The sequence below is a fragment of the Polypterus senegalus genome, chromosome 1, assembly GCF_016835505.1.
Source record: "Polypterus senegalus isolate Bchr_013 chromosome 1, ASM1683550v1, whole genome shotgun sequence".
Taxonomy (NCBI): Eukaryota; Metazoa; Chordata; class Cladistia; order Polypteriformes; family Polypteridae; genus Polypterus; species Polypterus senegalus.
In genome coordinates, this window is record NC_053154.1 from 34,689,019 (window position 1) to 34,701,011 (window position 11,993).

Sequence of the window (11,993 nt, forward strand, 5' to 3'; positions counted from 1 at the left end):
TTTTAAAAACTTTGCTCGATGCATTTAAAAAATGGTATAATTTTACAAAAGCTCTTAAATGGAACCTTTCAAATCTTTAGTGTTTACAAAAAACAAGTGATACTTAAACCATTTTCAGGTACATTATGGCATTTCTTCTTTATCATAAGAAAGACCTTAACAAGTTAACCTAATACTTACTCAAGTTTCAGTATTTTGGAAAAGTAGCATTTTGAGGCTCAATGCAATTTCGCCTCTGACTAATATAAAAAATAAATAATGTGCAAGAAAAGAGATTCTCTTTTATTAACAGCCCTCCAATAGAACACAATTTTAATAACATGAAATTGAGAGTGAATTTTTTTATTTTAATAAGGCAGAGGCTGATATTAACGTTATTAAAATATTATTAAACCCTCTAAGTTGACCAAATAGTGAATGCTATTTTATTTACATTTACTTCGAGAAAGAAATCAGACTAGTTTCATTCTCAGATTAGACAAAACTATAAACGTATTGTGCACACGGTGTGCCTTTTTAACACTTGTCCATATCAGCTATGTTGTCCATTGCACTGTATTTCCAAAACTCAAGAGTCTGTAGCACAACGGCTGGGACAGTGAAGTGCTACTTTACGCCTAACAACTATTCCTTTCGGAAATACGAACCCGTAGTAAAAATGAATAAGTTTTCAGTAAACCCCGATCTAAATAACTCTGTCAGCAGCAATTCGGCTACTTGGACAATGTCGGTGTCCTGTGTACACACTTCTGCGGTTGGACACGGGCTACAACTAAACGGAGATGTTCCACAATTCAAACTGACGAGATGTGCGTTTTTGAAATGTTTTATTAGGCTAATACTACTGCTAATGTCCTACACATTCGCATCGGGAAAATACGCTCAAGTCATGCTCAAGTCTTTTCTCCGTCTGTGAAATGTAACCCTACGTTTTTGCTCAGCCATTGTCGTTGCACATACTCTGTGTGTCTCTGTGTGTGAGTGTGCGTGGGGTTCACGCATCATAGTGAGGTCTGCTCGTTCGGGCCGCCAGAGCAAGAAACGTAATTGATACCAATTGAGTACTACTTGAGCATCGATCTGGCTATCGTCAATATAACTCGCCACGTACTGTCGAAATTGCACCTTCTAAACGTTTCTGTGAAAAGTTATGTTCTAGAAAGATGCACGCGTTATTTTCTACCAGCCTACACGTCTTTGGATGGAGTTGGTGGGTTGCTTGTCCACACCTTTGTAAAGTTAAGCAAGCAAAAGCATTGAAAATCCACTTAATTTCACAGCATCACATTCTGCTGCTTCTTCACGTAATCTTTTCTACGCAGCGGCTCCAGTCGTTTCTTGTAATTCCGCTCACGTGGCCACGTACAAGCGCAATGCGCACGCGCGGTGTGTACCTTAGCGTCAGAACCATATACAGTACATGCATACACAACACACACGCACATCCATTGCCGCTGTCGACTTCTCATTTTAAAACCGATTAGAGTGTATCGATTGTGCCAGTACGGAAGCGTATTATGGCCACGGAGAAGAAAAAAAAATACGGACACAGTGAAGAAAAAAAAAATATATGTCGAGTATAAAGGCGACGTTTCCAGTTTATTCTTGCTGTTTATATCGAGATTAAAGTAGTCGTTTCCACTTTTTTCTCGACATTTCCACTTTATTCTCGCCGTTTATGTCGAGATTAAAGTCGATATGTTGACTTTATGCCCGTAGTTTATTTTGACATTAAAGTAGAATGTTGTAAACTTCATCTTAAAATAAGTTTTAAATTTACTAGATTTTCTCAAACCCTGTCATAACTAATGTAGCACATTAAATTCTTTGTATTGTGTTCCACGAGCCATTGTTAATAGGTATGTGCTTCTTAAACTGACTTCCTCTTGCACTGAGAGGAACCGCAGGCAGCGATCGCCACACATAATATATTAATTTCACGATATTCCTGCTCCCTGAACATTTATAATGCTAACATAGATACTTGATATAATTTTCATGTTGAAATGCATTAAAGCATGTATTAAACATGTGGGGGCATCGTGGTATGGAGGTTGCACTTCTGCAGTTCCAGATGTTCCCTGCCTTGAGTTTGCGTGTTTTTAGGTTTACTCGGCGTGCTTCAGTTTCCTTTCAAAGTCATATAGGATGTGGGGTTTTGTTATGCTATATTGAAACTGCTAGTGTATGTGTGTGCTCGTATTCACCTTGGAATGAGCTGGCGCCCTGTTCAGGAATTGTTTCTGCCTCGCGCACAATGCTTGCTGGGATGGACGCAACCCTGAATGGATGACATAATTAAACATGTATTTTTCAAAGTTACGAACACTCCGTGGTCTAAGTTTATATTTATAGTTTTACTTTCACAAAGACGATTATCGTGTGGTGATTGGTTATGTGGAGGAAGAAAAAGGAAAGGAACAGGGGGTTTGGAAGGTCAGACATAGAGACAGCACACATGCAATAAAGAAAGCCTGAATTCTGTGTTTGTGTCAAGGACCACCAGCTCACGAACCCAACATTTACACAATATTTCAGTTACACCAGTGTGATACCCATTCATACATCCAGCTTTTTGGTGCCTCGTCACACCTGCCATAAAGTTCTCTACACAGAACATACACCTGGGGACCCCTTGCCCATGTTTAATACGTGCTTTAATGCATTTCATCATGAAAGTAATATGAAGTATTTATCTTAGCATTCTAAATGTTCAGACAGCAGGAATATCATGAAGTGAATGTATTCTGTGCGGCGATCGCTGCCTGCACCTCCTCTCAGTCAGTTTAAGAAGCGTGTAGCGATTAACAACTGGGTCGGGGAACACTTAATACAAAGCATTTAATGTGCTACATTAGTTATGATGGGGTTTGAGAAAATCTAGTAAATTAAACATTGACTTTAAAATGAAGTTTATGAAAGGGCAAAGTTAAACTGGAAATGTGGAAATGTCGACTTTAATCTTGACATAAATGGCGAGAATAAAGTGGAAATACATCTTTTTCTTCACTGTGTCCATATTTTTGTTTTTTCTCTGTGGCCGTAATACGCTTCCGTATACCTGTGACTCTAAATACCTCAAAATTTCACAGCTGGTAGATGCAAAGAGAGGAGAAATCTGAAGAGAAGACAGGAAAGAATCACTTTTCATAACTGTTATATATGCGTTATTGTTATTACTAATTTGTATTTCTACTACGAGTGTTCCCTATGACTCTGTCAGAATAAAACACAGGCAAAACAACAATATATTGATATATTGATTTGTGTAAAGGTACTTATGAATCATACCTAAATATTTATTAAAGATTCATTGTTGTGTGAACATAATTAATACATTTTATTTTAAAGTCCTGACACAGTTGTGTGCTTGTTTATATGTGTAAAATGATAATGTTTCAAGGATATTAATACTTATTAGATTGGATGGGAATGTATTCAAACTACCTGCCAAGTGTTTGGAATTGACAGTAATATTGGTCATTACTGTGACATTCAATAATAGCTGTTACAATGTAAATTTAAATAAAACAAGATATTATGTTATGCTTGAAGTATTTGTTGCAGAATTTGACTCCTAGCCTAATTAAGCAAAGTGTTATTTCCCAGTCTGTGTGTTTTTTGTAACTGTTGTTAGGGATGCCAGGGGCGACGACCCGGCCGGGACACCTTGAGGGACCGGAAGAGGGCGTGAGCCCACTTGGGATCACGTGGGGGCCGCCACCCTGGTTGTTTTGGGGGCCACGGGTTAAGGGCTTGGAAGCCCAGCCCTGTAGGGGCCTGTGGTCACCGCCAGGGGGCGCCCCGATGCCTTGGGAACCCTGGTGTGGCGGAAGTGCTGAGGGGAAGAGAGGCAGGGACACCTGGAGTGCTTCCGGGAGGACAGCTGGCACGGTGATTGCCGGGGAACACCTGGAGCACATCCGGGTGTGGATAAAAGGGGCCGCCTCCCTTCATTCGAGGCTGGAGTCGGGGTGGAAGTTGGACGAAGCAGGAGACGAGAGTGGAGGCGGCCCGAAGAGTGAAGGCATTGTGTGCTATTGGCCAGGACTTTGGGGACTTTTGGGGTTTTGTGTGTGCACTTGAAACTTGTATATAGTTGTAAATAAACGTGTGGTGGTGAATTTACAACATGTCTGCCTGTCTGTGCCCGGGTATCGTTCACACTGTTTATTAGAATATACCGAATATTTATGTATTATTATATATGGCTTTTTTATAACTTAATGTTTTAAATATTTTCATTCTCATATTTTCATTCTGCTTTTCCAGGTGTTCCAAATCTATTATTTACTAACTATCTGCGCTACGCATCTAAGATGGGTTGAAATCCAAGTAGTCAACGTAGATCTCAGCGTTGCAGGGCACCATGCAATGGATATGTCTCTGGTATATGCCATTTGGTATGGAATTTGTAAAAGCAAGGTTAATGGTTGTGATACGCCACCTGTTGGAATAAGAGATGCAATGCATTTCATAATTACAAATGTTTGTGAGGCACTATCTTTTGGAATGACAGAGACATAGCAACTGGATGGAAACAAACAGACTGGCAGACAATTACATTATGTTTAAGGTGGATAACCAGGTTAGTGAGTCTGACACTGAAGTAGCTGCAGCCTTTCGGCATTCAGTGTTGTCTGTATACTTCTCTTTGTTAAGTTTACATTATTATGATCCAATTAGGGGAACAAATGACACACAAAAAGGGCAAATGACAAAAGAGAGTTAAACATTTAAAGTCAATCAGTCATTGTCAAACCCGCTATTTCCTAACTACAGGGTCACGGGGGTCTGCTGGAGCCAATCCCAGTCACCGCTGGGCAAAACACACACACACCAAGCACACACTAACCTGCATGTTCTTGGACTGTGGGAGGAAACCGGAGCACCTGGAGGAAACCCACGCAGACACAGGGAGAACATGCAAACTCCACGCAGGGAGGACCCGGGAAGCAAACCCAGGTCTCCTTACTGCGAGGCAACAGTGCTACCACTGCACCACCGTGCTGCCCTAAACATTTAAAGCGATAGCAAAAATACAAATATCTTATAAATGTAACAGTCACACTGGTGTGCTTTTCAGAATTGAGAATAAAATGAAACTGTAGGCTTATTACAGTAAATGAGGTCAATTAAAAGTAAAATCACTGCTCATATTACATCATCTTTGTTGTAAACATCATGAAGTCAGCTGCTTATTATGTGCAGTTCACATTTGTTGTTTTGTTGTTTTTTTTTTTGTTTTCTGTGGCTTGTAAAAATGGGAAAATAAACTCATCAGTTCCATTTGGCTGTTAGCATACAGTGTTGCTGTTTAATGTTGTTCACCAAACAAGTCCATTATTGAACTAAGTTGTCCAGCAGTCAATAGAAATGCGCAGGAGACTTTGCTAGAAAGCCTTGATTGGTGCAGACTTTAAAGGTAATCAGCGTTCACATACAGAAATGATCAGAGAGGAGCTGCAGCAGGTTTTTACATACAGCTTCTTACTGCATATGTGTCACAAACAGCGCCTTGTGTGATGGTAACCAGAAGCACAAGATGTCCTTGCTTTTCTCTGCATAGTTTTTATCCCTGTAATTCACATGATGTGCTTACTTAAGACAGGAGCATCCCAAGATTCCTGTGGCATTCTCCATAATTAGTTCATTTTATTTTGCATAGCATTAGAGTAATATTAGAGATCAGCAGAGGTGGGCACACTAATGGGACCACCTGATTACCACAGGGCGTTTCACACACTGTTTGCAACAGTTAATGTTTTATTTTACTCTACACCTATTGTACCATTTTTATAGCTAAATAACTCAACAAAGCCAAATGCTTCCAGGTTTTTCGTTACAAGCAGTAAGTATAAAGGTGGCATTTCTAGTAATATTGCATCATTGAGATTTATGCATAGTTACTGCATAGAACGTGTAAAAGAAATTGTTGTATTGAAAGTTCTTCTTTCTTTTTAGTTTGATAAATACCTATAATTAGTTCATTGTGGATGTGAGTCTCCATCTTCCACTGAAACTGTCTACAAGCAGTTCAACAGCTTATGGAAGTTTACGCTTGTTACTCTGCTTTGCATAGAAAATAAGCAAGTATATAAATGGCATTACACAAAGAAATATAGCTTTGGATACAGGTTTGTCATTGACATAATGACACAGGCTGTAAACAGTCTGGTTTCACACACAGGACAGGGCAGTGCCATCATGGTTGGTTCCTGCAGACTTTAGAAACAGAAAAAAAAGGAAACAAAACCAGAACCAGGATTATCAAGTTGCTAGTAGAAAAGTGACATTGATTTACCATTGATTTAGGAGTTTCCACTGATTTTGGCATTTGAAAAGGTTGTATCGATGTTTTCTTTTCCATTAATTCACCCCTTTTACTACTAGGGTTTTATACATGATCTATATTTCTTCTTAGGTATACTACAGCTGTCCATGATTTGTATACATTGTATTGATACAGTACTTGCAGTTTAAAATCAATGAGGTGTAGTGTAATTCCAAGCTCCTCCTGGTGTCGGCCATTCTAGATTTATAGTGCATTGCCTTTCTTGAGTTTGCTGTTTATTTTATTTTCATACCATAGTAATTGTAGGCCTGTAACATTCCTTCTGATGGTACTGGCAACTGTTAATGATGCTATGGAAAAATAAAGTTTGATTGATCATTTTCTTTTTTCATGCCATTCACAGTGATTCTTTATCATATCCACAGTACTCTGCTTCTTTTCATTTTCTTCTTGCATAACTTCCTCAATAAAGTTGATTATTTCAGAATTTCAGTATTATCTCAAGAACTAGCCAGTTTAGTGTTAGGCTGTGGTATCTATGAAGTACTCAGAAGCTTATGGGCTTTGGTTGCACATTTTCCAAATGGTGTCTCAGTCTAATTCATTTTTTTATAGACACATGCTAAACAAAACAGAGGAATTATAATTCCATATTCTGTGAACATCATCAGCAAAGTGATAAAAAACAATTCTATCTACTTTAAGACTTGGCCCATAATTCCTTGTACCATATGCAAATTCCCACACAATATATAGTATTCTGTATAGTGCAACTACAAAAATCTTTGAAATTAATTAAATGACATTTGTAAAAATACAAGAAACATATTAATATGTTTGCAGGAAAGAGACCAGGGTTTGCATCCCAGGTCCTTCCTGTGTGGAGTTTGTATGTTCTCCCCATGTCTGTGTGGGTTTCCTCCTGGTGCTCCGGTTTGCTCCTGTAGGCCAAAGATATTTAGGATAAGCGGATTGAAGATGTTAAATTAGGGTTAGGTCCTAGTGTGTGGTTGGTGTGTGTGTGTGTTTGCCCAGCAGTGCACTGGTACCCTGTCCTAGGATTGTTCCTGCCTTGCACCCTATGCTAGCTGGGAAAGGCTCCAGCACCCCCCACGACCCTGTTTAGGACTAAGCAGATTAGAAAATGACATGAAAGTTTATATCTCGGGTTTTAACAACTGTTCATTTGTCTTGTGATTTCAGTACAGTTTATTCCCAAGTAGAACTCTTTTATTGAGTATGGGCTGGCATAACAACACATGCATAGTTACAGATATAATAAGGTAACAGTAAAGTACAAAACCTAAAAACCTTAATATACTGTACATAAATATAGAAGATAGAACAGGTCGGGTAGAAAGGATCAGTGACAGTTCATAATCGACATGAAACTTTTATTTTTGAGTGGATGACTAGCAAACACAATGGCAAGATAAATAACCAAATCAACCATTCTAATCTAATCTGCCAAAGTATTTAAGTGGAGGACTTTATAGCTAGCCTCCTGTGGCATTTTTATGTATCCTTGAAATATTCAGAAGGTTGGTATCAGGCAAAGTTAACATCTACTGTGTGTTGTATGCTTTCATACATTCTAATATTTAAGTAGCGGTAAGGACAGTTTAGCACAGCTGTATATGTTAGTTGGAGGATTTTGAAATTGGCACAAAACGTATTTTCTAGAAACTTAAGAAAGGTAGCTATATGTCTATATATGCTTACTTTCTTAAAATATTATTCTGAATCAACTGAAAGCTAAATATATGAGGAGAAGTGGAGTGAAGGTGATGATGATGATAGAAACAGAATGATTTAAATAACTTGTGAATAGTCTTTCACAGCAGTCTGATTCTACTTGAAAGAAGTCCATTAATTTACTTCCCTGTATCCTACATAATGACAAATGTTTTAGTCTCTCGGTATTTACTTGTGTGAAAATGCAAAGTCAAAGGCAACACCTAAGTTATTTAGCAAAATTAATAAGGCCCTGTGAGGTAAGCCTACAAGAAAGGGCAACTGGCACAATTGAACCTTTTAGTGGAAAATGCCATCAAATTGTATGTAATTCTAAAACAAACTGCTGCAAAGATGCAGTCGAATCATTAACCTGTAGTTCTTTTTGGTCGTTTTGAAACTGTTTGTTCTTAGAAAAGGTTGTTTCATCCAGGGGTCAGATATGTTTACTGCTTCTAGTTTTGTAATGCTCTCATTGAGAAGATGAATTTGTAACTCTTTAAAGTATACTCATCTGTTTTAAAATCTTTAATAACAGAGCAGTTAACTCCTTACTTTGTAAACTAGTTCATTTCCTGTTTCCTGATTATCATTTTCCTCTCCGACACGTTTTAAATTGTCCATTCTGTGCACAGTATTTTTTTTTTGCTCTTTGTCTTAGCTTCCATTGCCATTGTAGTTGTTTTTTTTCCCTTTTGATATAAATAAAGCAACAATAAATAAAAATTCAAGATTTTTCCATTATTAAATACATATTAATGCAAATTAATTCCTTTAGATAGTAGCTAATTTATTTTAAATTGTTTGTATTTTTTTCTACAAAGCTAAGTCATGCCTGCTGCTGATATATTGTGGAAATCTTGTTTTTTTATATAGTACTAGGGGGCTTTGCCCCCTGCTTGTTTCGCTCGCCAACCCCTTTGCGGTTCTGCCACTAATGTATGGGGATGCGGATGTACAATTTACTATTTTACATTGCAGTGAGTAATTATCCATATTAAAAAACTAGTAAAACGTAATAATTTGCAAGTAAATTATGTTTCATGTTGCGTTAGTGTTGCATAATACGATTTTGCTCTATTTGGCTTTGAAATTTACACGCAAAAACTTTTTAAACATACACTTTTACTGTAAAGCTTCAGTAAAATCATTTTTTTTTAATTAAACTTTTGTCAATATTGCATTGAATTTTGATTCTGTGTTTGGACTTTTATCATGACAACGGAACGTATAACTTACTGTCAGTGAATTTTGTTTCTTTCTCTCTATTAAATAAAACAACTTTTTCAAACGTTTGGCTCTGAGATTTGTAAATTGGCTTTGCATAAGCTATTCTAACGGGAAACTGTTAACATTTTAATACGAATGTCATATCAAGATCTCCTTTGTTGTCTAATGTTATCCACTGAAGATGTACTACATTACATTTCTTGGATACATCCTTCTTTCTACAGTAATTTGTGCGGTGGAGACCGGACGGTGTTAACGGTTGTAAATATTCTTCGGGATATTGTAAGTTGATGTTTTCATCTTCCCCACAATCACCACCAACTGTTTCAGCATAGTCTATTGATACGCATTTAACCAATTTGCTGTGTAAACTGATCGACATTTTCGGTGTTAATTCATTTGACTTTATCATTTCTCAGTGCTAGGATTGCCTGTGTACTCATTCTTATTGTTGATAACCCTTCGTGATGAAATTCTTCAATAAGATTTGGACATAATACATCTTCTTTAATTGGGAACTTAAAGTGAGGAAAATGTTAAAATTTATAAGAGCTGAGAGAGCAAGAACCGTGTCTATCAAAAGCATTCACACGAATGAGAGGTGAGAGTACTGTGTGCGAGGAGGGCGTGACTTAAAAACATCTCATGGCCAAAGTCTCGAGTCGCGAGTATACTTTGCATGGAGGTACACCATGTTGCTGTTCCAAAATCTGACTTTCCCTTTTTGAAAAACAGGGACGGGGGGCTGCACTGTTTGCATGTCCACCTCGATTAAAAAAAAAAAAACTTAAAATAAAGCAGAACACAAGCAAAATTTGACATTAAATAATAAAATCCAAACTCCATAGTGAGCCAAAATATTAATCTAAGTTTTTTAAATACCATAGACAAAAACTACTGAAAACGAGGCATCTTAAAAGCAAAATTCCTTAAGCAACCTAGAAAAAAAAGTAATCTGCATGAGTAGAATGCTGGAGTCTTGATCATTTTTAGGAAGAGGATTTGGGGTTTATTGTGAGTAATGAATGTCTGAACAGTAAAATATATGCAGGTAAACCTTTAATAGCCCCATTTGTAACTGTGCAGATAGGTGAATTCTGAATGATATCGTTCATTCATTCATTTGGTGAGCCCTCTTGAGTCTTGGACATGCATAACTCCCATTAATTTGGTTAATAACTGATACACAGTCCTTCAAAGCTTGTGAAGGTAAGTTATAGTGAAACAAGGCACCTGAGAGTATGATATGCTAGGAAGAGTGTCATTCATTTACGATGAGTACTGTCTCATCAAATGAAGAGATCATGGTGTAGGAGGCTGCCTAGCACACTAAGGGGGACTCCATTGCTATGATTCCATAAACATCTTTATGGCTGTTACGGCAGAAATGGAGATTGATGTTAAGTGTACAGTCATTGATGTAATCTCTCAGGCCTGCGAGATGAAGTTAGAGGCTCATGTACCATGCCAAGCAGGGAGGGCAATGCCACAGTATCCTTTAACTGGCAACTCTGCCTTTTCTCTGTATGCAGGAATATAAGTGCACATGAGTGTGTACCATCCAGAGTTGTACAGCAACAAAATAGAAATAGTTCAGCACTGTACTAGAGAATGTTTTGAGAATATTTCTACTTGACTTGAGCATATACTTTTCTGCCTACTTTCACTTTTGCTTCACCACATTTTCAAACTCAAGTGTCTACTTTTGTTGTATTAGTTTTTGCAATATTAAATGAGAAAACAAATGGGCTACACCAAATACATCTAATATGTATTACTTCAGAAAGTACTGCTTTAGGAAGATTTGTGTGCACAAAGATTCTGGGCTGATTTTCAAATGTGTGCTGCTGGTACCAATACCTGGTCACCTATGCAGTAATTCCAAGTACACCCCACCCTAGGTGGCAGACTTGAACAGGTATGGATGCTTGTGGTGGGGCTTCACATTGAAAACACCCAATGCCAGTCTCATTCATTCTCAGAACTGTCACTGAGTCCTCGTGGGAGCCTTCCAAATGGGGCATGGCCAGTTCTGCAGGCTGTAGCAAGGCGAACTTGTGCATTCACCATTTGTATTTCACTCCCTTTATTATGCGTGTTGCTCAAATGCCTTTTCACATTATCCTGGGCCTCACAGGTCTAAAATAAATCATAAACTAGTTGGTAACACTAAAGACAAAGTAAAATGCTATTCCTTTGAATGTGAAACTAGAAGGGAATAAAGTCTAGGTAAAGTGCTTTCTAGTTATATATATATACAATATAATCCAATGTCTGTCTCTCTTTCTGTCTGTCCACTTTTTCATGAGAGAACTACTTAACGGATTTGGATCAGTTTTTTTTCTATAATTTGCTTGTTTTTGCGACTTCTCTCATTGCACTAAGTATCATAGTTTGCTTGCAGTACCAATTTATTTGCACGAATCCAACAGAGACACAGCGGGCCGAGGGGCCTCTTCACTCACGCGCCAGACTCAGGGCGTATCTTACATCCACTTAGCTAGCAAATGACATAACTACTTCACGGATTTAGATCGGGTTTTTTTCTAGAATTTACTTGACCATTCTGTTTGATTTTGTGACTTATCTCATTGCACTAAGAATCATAGTTCGCTTGCTGGAGCAATATATTCTCGCTAATCTGAGAGAGAGGCTGTGGGCCGAGGAGAAGGGGAAGCGTGACATCAGGAGTAGGGAGCCGTGCAGGGCCGTCCTCACAGTCCTGTTTTACCAC